This window comes from Salvelinus alpinus, chromosome 27 (assembly GCF_045679555.1).
Source record: "Salvelinus alpinus chromosome 27, SLU_Salpinus.1, whole genome shotgun sequence".
NCBI lineage: Eukaryota > Metazoa > Chordata > Actinopteri > Salmoniformes > Salmonidae > Salvelinus > Salvelinus alpinus.
Window position 1 is genome coordinate 27,639,515 of NC_092112.1, and position 15,679 is coordinate 27,655,193.

General features: G+C 42.7%; 1 protein-coding gene and 1 long non-coding RNA gene across 2 annotated transcripts in view; one reads left to right on the forward strand and one right to left on the reverse strand.

The window, feature by feature from the left end:
- The window catches only part of slc35f1 (solute carrier family 35 member F1), a 155,620-nt gene that overhangs the window by 64,856 nt on the left and 75,085 nt on the right, over nt 1-15,679 (reverse strand). The window lies entirely within an intron of this gene.
- On the forward strand, nt 10,616-13,953 carry LOC139555818 (uncharacterized). Its single transcript, XR_011671021.1, has 7 exons — nt 10,616-11,758; nt 11,955-12,058; nt 12,169-12,273; nt 12,425-12,574; nt 12,687-12,729; nt 12,935-12,982; nt 13,133-13,953. It is a non-coding gene; the product is annotated as an uncharacterized lncRNA (long non-coding RNA).

The following is a 15,679-nucleotide window of genomic DNA, read 5'->3' on the forward strand; positions in this document are numbered from 1 at the left end:
CATTGCCTTTAAATTGTTTAACTTGGGTCAAACGTTTCGGGTAGCCTTCCACAAGCTTCCCACAATAAGTTGGGTGAATTTTGACCCATTCCTCCTGACAGAGCTGGTGTAACTGAGTCAGGTTTGTAGGCCTCCTTGCTCGCACACGCTTTTTCAGTTCTGCCCACATATTTTCTATAGGATTGAGGTCAGGGCTTTGGGATGGCCACTCCAATACCTTGACTTTGTTGCCCTTAAGCCATTTTACCACAACTTTGGAAGTATGCTTGGGGTCATTGTCCATTTGGAAGACCCATTTGCGACCAAGCTTTAGCTTCCTGACTGATGTCTTGAGATGTTGCTTCAATATATCCACAGAATTTTCAATAATCATGATGCAATCTATTTTGTGAAGTGCACCAGTCCCTCCTGCAGCAAAGCACCCCCACAACATGATGCTGCCACCACCGTGCTTCACGGTTGGGATGGTGTTCTTGCAAGCCTCCCCCTTTTTCCTCCAAACATAACAATGGTCATTATGGCCAAACAGTTCTATTTTTGTTTCATCAGACCAGAGGACATTTCTCCAAAAAGTACGATCTTTGTCCCCATGTGCAGTTGCAAACCGTAGTCTGGCTTTTTAATGGCGATTTTGGAGCAGTGGCTTCTTCCTGCCTTTCAGGTTATGTCGATATAGGACTTGTTTTACTGTGGATATAGATACTTTTGTACCCGTTTCCTCCAACATCTTCACAAGGTCTCTTGCTGTTGTTCTGGGATTGATTTGAACTTTTCGCACGAAAGTACGTTCATCTCTAGGAGACAGAACGTGTCTCCTTCCTGAGTGGTATGACGGCTGCGTGGTCCCATGGTGTTTATACTTGTGTACTATTGTTTGTACAGATGAACGTGGTACCTTCAGGCATTTGGAAATTGCTCCCAAGGACGAACAGACTTGTGGAGGTCTACAATTTATTTTCTGAGGTCTTGGCTGAGTATTTTAGATTTTCCCATGACGTCAAGCAAAGAGGCACTGAGTTTGAAGGTAGGCCTTGAAATACATCCACAGGTACACCTCCAATTGACTCAAATGATGTCAATTAGCCTATCAGAAGCTTCTAAAGCCATGACATCATTTTCTGGAATTTTCCAAGCTGTTTAAAGGCACAGTCAACTTAGTGTATGTAAACGTCTGACCCACTGGAATTGTGATACAGTGAATTATAAGTGAAATAATCTGTCTGTAAGCAATTGTTGGAAAAATTACTTGCGTCATGCACAAAGTAGATGTCCTAACCGACTTGCCAAAACTATAGTTTGTTAACGAGAAATTTGTGGAGAAGTTTAAAAACGAGTTTAAATGACTTCGACCTAAGTGCATGTAAACTTCCGACGTCAACTGTACATGTTATTCAATCATTGCACCCACACTGCTCACGCACGTCAACAAGCGTCTGCGTAGCCAGGCACTAAAATAGAACTTGGTTCTATTTGTGATGTTCAACTCGTTGCAAGTCCTGCCTCTCCCATCTCCTCATTGGTTTTTAGGAGCATATACCCACGTGTGTGATTGAAAGATGAACTGAGGTCCACACTCCAATCCAGTTGGTTGTGGTAATGCACCTTAAAGTTGGTTGCCAACCTCCATATAAAGTCTGAAGAAGAAGAAGCCCGAAGGAGGAGAGATTACTAGAAACAAACTCGGTTTACCATTTTACCTGTGGATTAATTGTCGGATTAGAGGACCTTGTGCATTTCAGGTAAAATAACAAACCAATGTTTATATACCATGACAAGTTAGCTAGTAACAGCAAGCTAGCTTGCTAAATTGCCATACATGTTTAATGCACTTCGACCTGTCCCCAAATTAATATAATTGGTTCAGAGTTTGTTTTGATATTTCAACCTGCGTGTCCTGATCGCATCTGGTGTGGGTGGACAAAATCAACTTGTGTGCGTTCTGGTCAGCATGTAATACCTGTTAGGTGGCTGTACAACTTCTATGCCCTGGAACCTCAGTTGGCACACATCATGTCCCACCGCATTAAAGTGTCTGGACACAGGGGACTTCTCACCAGTTCTGATGTTGCTCTGTAATTCGAACTTTGAATTCTCTCTCAGACTTTCCAACATAATAATTGCCACCTGGACACTTAAGCAAAATAAACAACACATTTAATTTGACAAGAAAGGTCTTTGTGTAAGTCACATTAGCACCCATGGAGTCAGTGGAGGGATGGTTTCAGTCCTTCAGATATTAGATAATTTGCCCTCTAGCTGCTAGCCGCGCCCCGCTAGCTGTCTAGAGCATATTGGACTTTAAACTTTATAGATCAATCGGCCAATTTCTTGGGCCACTATACCTATTTTGCAAATTGGACTTGGACCCCTCTGCTACTCGGAACCCTACTAATCCATCACGACTGGTCAATCGACGTCACCGCATGCGGAGGCTAAAGCAGTCTTTCCTCCGTCGAGACATCCCTCTAAGGCCCTTCTGCTATCCCCGGCCTGTTAGCTGTCTGAATCACCGTGTCTCCAGCCAGCCCAACCACTCACTGGACCCTTATGATCACCCGGTTACGCATGCCTCTCCCTAATATCAATATGCCTTGTCCATTACTGTCCTGGTTTGTGATTATTGTCTTAATTCACTGTAGAGCCTCTAGCTCTGCTCAATATGCCTTAACCTACCATTTAGTTCCACCTCCCACTTATGCGGTGACATCACCTGGTTTAAACGTCTCTAGAAACAATATCTCTCTCATAATTACTCAATGCCTAGGTTTTCCTCCAATGTACTCACATCGTACCATACCCTTTGTCTGTACATTATGCCTTGAATCTATTCTATCGCACTGAGAAACCTGCTCCATTTACTCTCTGTTACGAACAAACTAGACGACCAGTTCTGATAGCCTTTAGTCGTACCCTTATCCTACTCCTCCTCTGTTCCTCTGGTGATGTAGAGGTTAATCCAGGCCCTGCAGTGCCTAGCTCCACTCCTACTCCCCAGGTGCTCTCATTTGTTGACTTCTGTAACTGTAAAAGCCTTGGTTTCATGCATGTTAACATTAGAAGCCTCCTCCCTAAGTTTGTTTATTCACTGCTTTAGCACACTCTGCCAATCCGGATGTCCTAGACGTGTCTGAATCCTGGCTTAGGAAGACCACCAAAAACCATGACATTTCCATCCCTAACTATAACATTTTCCGACAAGATAGAACTGCCAAAGGGGGCGAAGTTGCAATCTACTGCAGAGATAGCCTGCAGAGTTCTGTCTTACTATCCAGGTCTGTACCTAAACAATTCGAGCTTCTACTTTTAAAAATCCACCTTTCCAGAAACAAGTCTCTCACTGTTGCCGCTTGCTATAGACCACCTTCTGCCCCCAGTTGTTCCCTGGACACCATAGGTGAATTGATTTCCCCCATCTATCTTCAGAGGTCGTGCTGCTAGGTGACCTAAACTGGGGCATGCTTAACACCCTGGCCATCCTACAATCTAAGCTTGATGCCCTCAATCTCACACAAATTATCAATGAACCCACCAGGTACAACCCCAAATCCGTAAACACGGGCACCCTCATAGATATCATCCAAACCAACTTGCCCTCTAAATACTACATCTCTGCTGTTTTCAACCAAGATCTCAGCGATCATTGCCTCATTGCCTGCGTCCGTAATGGATCTGCGGTCAAACGACCACCCCTCATCACTGTCAAACGCTCCCTAAAACACTTCAGCGAGCAGGCCTTTCTAATCATCCTGGCCCGGGTATCCTGGAAGGATATTGACCTCATCCCGTCAGTAGAGGATGCCTGGTTATTCTTTAAAAGTGCCTTCCTCACCATCTTAAATAAGCATGCCCCATTCAAAAAATGTAGAACCAGGAACAGATATAGCCCTTGGTTCTCTCCAGACCCGACTGCCCTTGACCAGCACAAAAACATCCTGTGGCGTTCTGCATTAGCATCGAATAGCCCCGTGATATGCAACTTTTCAGGGAAGTTAGGAACCCATATACACAGGCAGTTAGGAAAGTTAAGGCTAGCTTTTTTAAGCAGAAATTTGCATCCTGTAGCACAAACTCAAAAAAGTTCTGGGACACTGTAAAGTCCATGGAGAATAAGAGCTCCTCCTCCCAGCTGCCCACTGCACTGAGGCTAGGAAACACTGTCACCACTGATAAATCCACTAAAATTGAGAATTTCAATAAGCATTTTCCTACGGCTGGCCATGCTTTCCACCTGGCTACCCCTACCCCAACCAACAGCCCTCCACCCCCTACAGCAACTCGCCCAAGCCTCCCCATTTCTCCTTCACCCAAATCCGGATAGCTGATGTTCTGAAAGAGCTGCAAAATCTGGACCCCTACAAATCAGCCGGGCTAGACAATCTAGACCCTCTCTTTCTAAAATGATCAGCCGAAATTGTTGCAACCCCTATTACTAGCCTGTTCAACCTCTCTTTTGTATCGTCTGAGATTCACAAAGATTGGAAAGCTGCCGCGGTAATCCCCCTCTTCAAAGGGGGAGACACTCTAGACCCAAACTGCTACAGACCTATATATATCCTACCCTGCCTTTATAAGGTCTTCAAAAGCCAAGTTAACAAACAGATTACCGACCATTTCGAATCCCACCGTACCTTCCCCGCTATGCAATCTGGTTACAGAGCTGTTCATGGGTGCACCTAAACGATATCATAACCGCCATCGATAAGAGACATTACTGTGCAGCTGTATTCATTGACCTGGCCAAGGCTTTTGACTCTGTCAATCACCACATTCTTATTGGCAGACTCAACAGCCTATGTTTCTTAAATGATTGCCTCGCCTGGTTCACCAACTACTTCTCTGATAGAGTTCAGTGTGTCAAATCGGAGGGCCTGTTGTCCGAACCTCTGTCAGTCTCTATGGGGGTGCCACAGGGTTCAATTCTCGGGCCGACTCTCTTCTCTGTATACATCAATGATGTCGCTCTTGCTGCTGGTGATTCTCTGATCCACCTCTACACAGACGACACCATTCTGTATACCTCTGGCCCTTCTTTGGACACTGTGTTAACTAACCTCCAGACGAGCTTCAATGCCATACAATTTTCCTTCCGTGGCCTCCAACTGCTCTTCAATGCAAGTAAAACTAAATGCATGCTCTTCAACTGATCGCTGCCCGCACCTGCCCGCCCGTCCAGCATCACTACTCTGGACGGTTCTGACTTAGAATATGTAGATAACTACAAATATCTAGGTGTCTGGCTAGACTGTAAACTCTCCTTCCAGACTCACATTAAGCATCTCCAATCCAAAATTAAATCTACAATCGGCTTCCTATTTCGCAACAATGCTGCCAAACATACCCTCGTAAAACTGACCATCCTACCGATCCTCGACTTCGGCGATGTCATTTACAAAATAGCCTCCAACACTCTACTCAACAAATTGGATGCAGTCTATCACAGTGCCATCCGTTTTGTCACCAAAGCCCCATATACTACCCACCACTGCGACCTGTATGATCTCGTTGGCTGGCCCTCGCTTCGTACTGGTCGCCAAACCCACAGGCTCCAGGTCATCTACAAGTCTCTGCTAGTTAAAGCCCCGCCTTATCTCAGCTCACTGGTCACCATAGCAGCACCCACCCGTAGCACGTGCTCCAGCAGGTATATCTCACTGGTCACCCCCAAAGCCAATTCTTCCTTTGGCCGCCTTTCCTTCCAGTTCTCTGCTGCCAATGACTGGAACGAACTGCAAAAATCACTGGAGCTGGAGACTCATATCTCCCTCACTAGCTTCAAGCACCAGCTGTCAGAGCAGCTCACAGATCACTGCACCTGTACATAGCCCATCTGTAAATAGCCCATCCAACTACCTCATCCCCATACTGTATTTATTTATTTATCTTGCTCCGTTGCACCCCAGAATCTCTACTTGCACATTCATCTTCTGCACATCTACCATTCCAGTGTTTAATTGCTATATTGTAATTACTTTGCCACCATGGCCTATTTATTGCCTTGCCTCCCTTATCCAACCTCATTTGCACATACTGTATTATAGACTTTTTCTACCGTATTATTGACTCAATGTCTGTTTATTCCATGTGTAACTCTGTGTTGTTGTATGTGTCAAACTGCTTTGCTTTATCTTGTCCAGGTGCAGTTGCAAATGAGAACTTGTTCTCAACTAGCCTACCTGGTTAAATAAAGGTGTTTTTTAATTTTTTAATTCAAATTTAAAATTCGGTTACTTACTGTGCTTGCCAAGACCTGTTCTGTTTTCATCTACATTGAGCACAAAACATATCTCTACAACAATAAAATCTCATTGTAAAATCAATTTGACATTGTATGACATTTAAAAAAAACTTCTGCTCTAGATCGTCATCAGTTACTCGAGTTAATAAAACGCTAAACGCATTCTTTGGCACATTAGAGCTAGCTCTGTCTGTGTGTATTTAATATCCTTCCCAATCAGTGGGGCTCAGTGCTGGGTAATTGCTGTAAAATGAAGAGGGAGAAGCAGCCACCACTGATGGTGCAGCCTGAGAAAAAACCTGCTATCAACCATCAGCATTAACTCAATGTAATTAATAACCAGCTCAGCGTATTAATATGAATAATCACCTCGCCTCACTTCCTGTGATAAGTGATGCATTTGAGAGAGTGGGGGGAGGAGAGAGAGAGGCAAAGAAAGAGAGAGAGAAGCCTTGGGGGAGTGCCAGCTCGGCCTTCCTGCTGACCCCAATTCAGCTAGGCCACAGCGTAAATCGAATTTGAGTGGGGACGAGGGGGTCAGGAAGCCTTATTGGGAGCAGGGATGTAGGACAGTGAAAAGCTACCTAGCTGCCGGCGGAGAGGAGCTGAGCACCAATTCATTTCACAAGTCAGGAATAATAGAGTAGAGGCGCTGCTGCTGCTTACCCTTACACTTACAGTAGGTGGAGGTCAAAGCCAAAGGTTAGGAGGAAACCTGTGGAATAGTGGATAGTGAATTCTGTTAATCCCATACAAACCAGTGGGGCGGTGGGTTGTAAAAGCACTATGAGGTCAAAGCAAATAAGTGGTTGCAGTTTAAGCACTGTTGGTTAGGCACAACGTTTGTTGTCAATGTTTTGTTTTTCAGCGCAACTCAGAAAAAACTGGTGGCTTGATCAAAAAAACATTGTTGGTTATGAGAGGGTTATTAGTTTATTTATATTACTGATCTGTTACTCTAATAACTTTAGATACAAGTGAGTGAGACAACAGAACTGTTGGGCTGTTGGCTGCAGAGCCGGGGTAGGCAGCTGCTCCTGTTGTAGTCTCCCTTCCAGTAAGGCACTCAACCATCACTATTCATTCTGTGCACGGTCATGCTTACCGCTGCTCCCTATTACAGCCAGACTCTGACTATGGCCTTACACAACAAAGAACGGGACCAATTTGGCAGAGGTGCCTCTTGGAAAAGTAGCCACGCTGTCTAACAGTGAACAGCTTGCTCGGAAATAATATGTTTGTATGTTTATAATTACGTATATTATAACTACTGACAATGTCACATCCTGATCTGTTTCACCTGTCCTTGTCTCCACCTGCCTCCAGGTGGCGCCCATCTTCCCCACTTATCCTCTGGGTATTTATACCTGTGTTTTCTGTCTGTTTGTCTCGGCTCCGGTTTTTCCCCAGTCTCTCATTTTCTCATCCTCCTGGTTTTGACCCTTGCCTGTCCTGACTCTGAGCCCGCCTGCCTGACCAGTCTGCCTGCCCCTGACCTTGAGCCTGCCTGCTGCCCTGTACCGTTTTGGACTCTGCCCTGGCTATGAACACTTGCCTGTCCCCGACCTGCCTTATGTCTATGCCTTGGATTGTAAAAATACCAGAGCTCAAACCATCTGCCTCCTGCGTCTGCATCTGGGTCTCGCCTTGTGTTGTTATAGACAACTGCATACAGTACCAGTAAAAAGTTTGAACACACCTACTCATTCAAGGGGTTTTTCTTTAATATTTTATACATTGTAGAATAATAGTGAAGACATCAAAACTATGAAATAACACATATGGAAACATGTATTAACCAAAAAAAAGTGTTCAAAATATATTTTAGATTCTTCAACGTAGCCATCCTTTGCCTTGATGACAGCTTTGCACGAGCGAGCAGTGTGGGTGCAATAATTGAATAATATAGATTTCTAAATTTATTTTCCAACACTCGCACACACAAAAATTAAAACATAAGTTAGTTGAAATCAAATAATTTAAATACAGTAAGACATTGTTAGTTTGGCAACAAAAAAACTAAGCCAACATTTGTGGGTTACATCTTTTGTCCAATGGAAAATAATTGCAAAAAAGGCAGATGACCTATGTAGCAAATTAGGCTAAAGTTTCATTTGAGCGGTGTAGTCAGCCTGTTATAGGAACGCGCTCACCGGCCAAGAACACGCACTGTCGTGGGTGCAAGGTCCGATCACTTCTGAAACCAATGTAATGAAACAGGCAGGGAGCAGGTCTCGAACCCTGGACCTTCTAGCCTGAAGTCCAGCGCGCTATCGACTGTGCCGCAAAAGCATGCTCCAGCGGCACAGTCGATAGCACGCTGGACTTCGGGCTAGAAGGTCGAGGGTGTCCGTCGTTACAATAACACACATACATTATTAATTTCGGTTGCCTATCCTGACAAAGTAATTGACTGATGTGTGTCACAGAAAGTATTTGACTAGCCACAAAATTAAGGAAAGTATTGTGAGGGGGGGGGGGGGGGGGGGGGGGATTCTGACAGGGGGGAGATTTTCAGCACAACGCTGGCTCTAGCCTTTTAGGGCTCTGTCATGCCAAATAGTGTCCCCCTGCTAAAAAGTGTCCATCCCCCCACATCACAATGGGATTCGATGAGTTCTAGGTTCTGTTGCTAGGGCTGTTGCTAGAACTTGCAAAATTCTGACCGGATTACATAATGAACCGAAGCGTCCGTTGCTATGCTGGTTACATGGCTCTATTTTACCGGGTAGCAGCTGCAAAGGAAGGATGACGCGGGCCGTTCTAGTTCTATTTAACTCACAAACGCTCGCTCAGTCTGCGCAAAATTATTACCTTAGAATTACTCTCCAAGGACTGTGTTTTTGACGGTGACTACCTGCTGCTTCAGAGGACCGAAAAGATGGAAAGAGAACACTCTTTACCATATATAAGTAAATGTCGTTAAATAGGAGTAAATAATTTAAGTGTTTTTAGATTGACGTTGTTAGCTACTTACCTCACCCTGCCTAGTCAACTAACTAGCTAGCCAACCAGACAGTTTAATTTAGGTAACGTTAGCTAGCTATCTAGCTACTGTAACTGTTATTGTAGCTTTCTGTTTGTATTGTAATGAAACAGGCAGGGAGCAGGTCTCCAACCATTGACCTTCTAGCCCGAAGTCCAGCATGCTATCGACTGTGCCGCAAAAGCATGCTTGAGCATAGTCAATATCCTCGCTTATAAACCCAGGGTTGTTACACTACTCCCTCCTTTCAAAGATCAACTCAACGTCTTACACGGAACCCAAACCCGGCTGCGAGCGTGTGCCATCTTGCATACATTTATTTTGTCCCCCTACACCAAACGCGATCACAACATGCAGGTTAAAATGTCATATTAAACTCTGAACCAATTACATACATTTGGGGCCAGGTCGAAAAGCATTAATGGCAATTTAGCTAGTTAGCTTGCACTTGTTAGCTAATTTGTCATATTTAGCTAGCTTGCGGTTGCTAGTTAATTTGTCCTAGGATATAAACATTGAGTTGTTATTTTACCTGAAATGCACAAGGTCCTCTACTCTGACAATTAATCCACACATAAAACGGTCAACCGAATCGTTTCTAGTCATCTTTCCTCCTTCCAGGCTTTTTTGTCTTTGAACTTATATGGTGATTGGCATCTAAACTTTCATAGTATTACCGCGACGAACGGCAACACAGTTCGTCTTTCAATCACCCAGGTGGGTATAACCAATGAGGAGATGGCACGTGGGTACCTGCTTCTATAAACCAATGAAGAGATGGGAGAGGCAGGACTTGCAGCTCGATCTGCATCAGAAATAGAAAGGACTTCTATTTTAGCCCTTGGCAACGCAGACGCTCGTTGGCTCGCGTGAGCAGTGTAGGTGCAGTAATTGAATAACATAGATTTCTAAATATATTTTGCAATGCTCTCGCACTTTCCAACCAGGCGAAGTACTATGAAAGCACCACTGATCTCAACAAGAGGCGCAACTTTCAGAGAAATTCACAATTTAGGGTAACGTTAAGCAGTTAACTTATTATTATCTATTAGTATCTGGACGGATTTAACTTTGTACAACCATTTTTCATCTAGCTAGTTGGTAATCTACAGTACATGTTGCTAGCTATACATATAGTTCAGTGGATACACCGTGCTTCTACACCTGCATTGCTTGCTGTTTGGGGTTTTAGGCTGGGTTTCTGTACAGCACTTCGAGATATTAGCTGATGTACGAAGGGCTATATAAAATAAACTTGATTTGATTTGATTTCGTGGCTGCTGAGGGGAGGATGGCTCATAATGTATGGAATGGAGTAAATGGAATGGTATCAAACATGTGGTTTCCATGTGGTTGATACCATTCAATTGACTCCATTCCAGCCATCCCCTCAGCAGCCTCCACTGATGTAGTTATATGTCTGTCATATTGAGGTATCTAGCTATAAGTTAAACCTGATCAATCAAATGGATAGGTGTAAGCAATTATGGTAATTCCAAATGTCCTTAACTTGGTGTCTTCACTAGACAGAGAGAGAGAGAGAGATGGGAGGGGGGAGAAAGTTTTAAAAAAGGATGAAAGTGGAAGACAGAGAGAGAGAAAGACAGCAGTGCAAATGTATTTTATTTAACTAGGCAAGTCAGTTAAGAACAAATTATTATTTACAATGATGACCTATGTACTTAGACTTGAGTATTTCAACAACTCTTCTCTTACAACTTGTTAGGCAATCATATGTACCTACAGGGGAAGGATGGCCAGCCACATAGGAGGGTGATTTTTACTATTGAGAAGGAGGCCGTGCTGACCGAGATCCATGCTGATCATTTTGGAGTGAAGCACATGACTGCCAAAATCAACCTATACTTCTTCTGACAGGGAATTGTCAAGGAGGTGGACAGCTGGGCAAGTTAAATAACCTTTTGTTTATCAATCACATTCTATTTGTCACACCCTGATCTGTTTCACCTGTCTTTGTGCTTGTCTCCACCCCCCTCCAGGTGTCGCACATCTTCCCCATCATCCCCTGTGTATTTATACCTATGTTCTCTGTTTGTCTGTTGCCTGTTTGTTTTGCTTGTGAAACCTACCAGCCTTTGTTCCCTTGCGCCTGTCTGTTTCTTGCTCCTAGATACTAGTCCTTTTGACCCCTCCTTTTGACCCTTCTGCCTGCCTGTGATTTTATACCTTGCCCCACCTCACTGTAATTTTGACCCCTGCCTGACCTGACCCTGAAACTGCCTGCCGTTCTGGACCATTTACCCCTGCCTGCCTTTGACATGTCTTTTGCCTGCCCCTGTATTAGAAATAAACTGTTTTGTTTCTTCGACACTGTCTGCATCTGGGTCATACCTGAAACGTGATACTATTATATCTGAAATTATTATGATTTCAATCAATATCATCTCAAAGAGCATACAATGTTTCAATTTGTCACTTTTTACTTAAAGGTCAGTACCCTGTCTAGCCTGCCAGGGCGAAGACTGTGGCGCCGGTGTTGAAGCCTATCAAAGTTGTTTCACCATGGCACATGATCGGTAAGTGTCCCAATTTCAATTTTAAAATGATAAGTTTCTTTGTAATGGTTTCTTTATTTGACCACAGCAGAGTTCAATATTATAGAGTGTGTGTCTGTGTGTGTGTCAGTATCCTTACAAATATGAAAATCTGCAGACTGTATGACACAGATACAGGTAAGAATAAAGTAATCTTCTCTAACACTTTAAATGTTAGGGGTGGACATCATCGGACCATTCACTAAATCCAGGAAGGGCAACAGCTGGTGTCTGCCGGCGACCGATCACTTTACCAAGTGGGTGGAGGCAAAACCGATTAAGGTCAGTAAAGGAAGAGTACATGCTTAACTCTGAATTCCCTTCTGTAACCCATTTAAAAAAGGGTGCTTCGAACCAAATGTACATTTTAGTTTTGTATGATACCCATCAAGGACAAGACTGGTGAGTACACCATCGCCTTGGAGGTGGCTATCTTCAACACCCACGGTTCTCCTGAGGACATCTTGAGTGAACGAGGTCATGAAAGCTAGAACAAGGTATGGATGTTATTAGGTTATATTCTGTCACCAATGGTTTGTTTAATTTTTAATTTTTTTTTTTTTTTTACAATTTATGTTTCCATGGTACATAAGACATTTTAATATCTTACATTGTCAATAGATATCGCTTTCCTACCCCCTCCTCCAGGTTTGGTTAATGGACCAACCAGACTGCCATGGGCAAGTCCTTTGATTGGTACCAGGAAGGGTGGGAGAACAACCTGAAGGTAATTCTCTTTGTACACAACAGCAGAAGGTCTTCACCGAGTACGGACAGGAGCCGAAGCTGTTGACTGAGGTAAACAATGCCATTGTATATACAATTATTGCATATACTGTAGTCTTTCAAATGTGTGATTGACTTAGTGTTGTTGTTTGTCTTTTGCTATTTTTTTATAACGTGCTTTCAGATCTGTCACGATCTTTGAAATGAGCGGACCAAGATGCAGCGTGGTATGTTTCCATCCTTTATTTTGGAATAGAAAACTTAAAAAAACTTTTCCTAACAGTGATATATTTTATGACGCCCTACACTTCAGTGAAGCCCAATAGATAAAGTTAGTTAAGCTTTGGTTGACATTTGAGAAGGCAAGAAATTATAGTTATGCTGAACTTATAAAAATGTACCTCTTCAATTTACCTCTCCAAATGACTTAAGGACCATCTGATTCTCTGGTCTTCTTGGTCGGATGCGGACAAGCTTGAGGTAGGCTGTACCTTCCAAAAGTGTTGAAAAGTATATATCTCCCATTTATAACACTGCACTAATCAAATCAAATCTTCTCACAGTAAACCTGTTTGCTTGTTTACGTCTGTCTTCTACCATGTTCTCTTTAACTCTGCTCCTGTTCTCCAGGACCTAGGGGTTCTGCCCAACACCCAGACATGGATCCACCTGATGTCCTCCATTACCAACCATTCTCCAACTTCATTACATAATCTACAGCTACTGTTATTGTCATGTTGTCATCTGCTAAGAAAGTTTATGCTCTATCATACTGGGCACATAATGTGAGATACACATATAAACACTGCAGTCTCCCTCTTCAAATCCCCCTTCTGAGATTGGCTGCCCGTTGAGAACAAGTGATAGGCAGAACCTCCCACCCACACAACAACCACCTGCTCTATATTCCACACACCAGAATTCAGTATTTTAGTCTGATTGCCATGTGAGTGTAGAAAAAAATCTGTGAAAATGAATTAATGACACAACTGTACCAAGAACTAAAGTTTGTTTTAAAATCTTAAATATTGCCAGGTTGGTTTTCTCAGCTGTTTCACAAGGTGTTCATTATTGTAAGTTATCCTTTGATTGTATTTATTTGCTCCACATTATTCATTGTTGTGTCCTAGGACATACTAGATACATGTATATTCAACCACAAGGGTGTACTATATATTCAACCACAAGGGTGTATTAAGGTGCTATGCGAGATAGAAAGAAATGAATCATAACAGAGGACTACTGAAATGATATTATTTCAGTGTAGATAAGGGAAGGGCAGGTTAAAATAAAAACATGACAGCCAGACAAACCAGTGTATGAATCAAATGGATTTGCATATGAATGGAGTGGAAATGAGCTCACTTTGTGTTCTGTAAGATAAGTAACTTTAAAGTGTCAAGCAGATTACACATTTCCTTTGCCATTTCAAATCAAATGTATTGGTCACATACACATATTTAGCAGATGTTATTGCTGGTGTAGTGAAATGCTTGTAACACTGCACTGATCTGTCAAATTTACAAAACGTAACATTTAAAGACATGGATTTCATGTTGTAATTGTCAACAAGGTACCCAAAAGTAGTTCGAAGTAATGTTTTCATTTTATTAGCTTAACAAAACTTGTTAAAACAGTGAAATTATCACAGAAATCAGCCTTGTTTGCATAGCGATGATGAAAATAACGTAATTTAGGCTGTAATAATCTAAATTCTAATCATTAGGTCATCACACCATTGATATAGCAACGGACGCTAATAGTTAATCGAATCCCATTGTGACGCAGAGGGGGACATTATTTGGCATGACAGGCCCTAAGCGAGATTTGGTTCGGGTGGGGAGAATTTTCCTGCAGTTCTACACATTTTGCCCTGGCTTATGCCATATTAATGACATCTGAGTGAGAGTGACTAACAAAATCAAATGGGATTTCCCTGGAGGTCAGAGCCCCTGGGCACGTGCCATGCGTGACTGGTCAGTATTCAGCCATGATTACTACAAGTTTAGATAGCTGGCTAGACTAATTTACCAATCTAAAAATGGTTAGCTGATATGGCTAATTGAGTGACTGTCAGTGACGTGACATAAGAGAAACATTGCTGATGCACAACCAAATGTCGAACTTGCACCTTGTGTAATCTACTATTCTAACTCTCAACAGTAAGTTTATTAATTTAATTTGTTTTGGGGGGGGGCCCTATGCGAATGCTTATGTTGCTTAAGCTTGGAGCCGGCCCTGGTCATGTGGGTGGAAGAAAACTTAACTTAATTCAGCATGAAATGGTAATGAGGACAAAAAGCAAAAACTCCAAACTAAGAGTACATCTAAACTACCCCATAGGAAACCTCTTCCTTTGTCAGTCTGTTGACTAAAACCAATCAGCTCACTTTTCCACTCTTCTTGATCTGGAGGCTACAATCTACAGTTCTTCAGATAAACAGTGTGACAATGCCCACTCAAGCACAACAGGCAATGCTGAGAGTAGCACTGAAGCATTGACACCCCCCACAGGTGTTCCACTCAGACAGCCTTTCAATGGGTGTACACACAGTAACCTGCTGCTTTGTTTTGAAATGTTCCCTGTGAGCACTCCACGGGGTCACCCAGAAAGTCAGTAGATAACACAAACCCAGCTGCAAACTGTCTCCAGTTTATACAAGTCCTTTCCTGTCCAATTCATCTCCAGCTCGTATACCATTAAGCATAGCAAATATATTATGTCATCTAGCTTGATTAGATGCACCGAGAGGACGTTTTTTTTTTTACAATAAACAGTGCCTTCAGAAAGTATTCACAACCCTTGAATTTTCACATTTTGTTGTGTTACAGCCCAAATGTAAAATGTATTAAATAGAGATTTTGTCACTGGCCTACACAATAAATACCCCATAATGTCAAAGTGGAATTATGTTTTGACAAATTACATAAAAAATATAGACCTGAAATGTCTCGAGTCAATAAGTATTCAACCCCTTTGTTATCCTCTCTTGGGTACGTGAGACGGTAGCGTCCCACCTCTTCAACAGCCAGTTAAACTGCAGGGCGCCAAATTCAAAACAACAGAAATCCCATAATTAAAATTCCTCAAACATACATGTGTTTTACACCATTTTAAAGATACACTTGTTGTAAATCCAGCCACAGTGTCCGATTTCAAAAAGGCTTTACGACGAA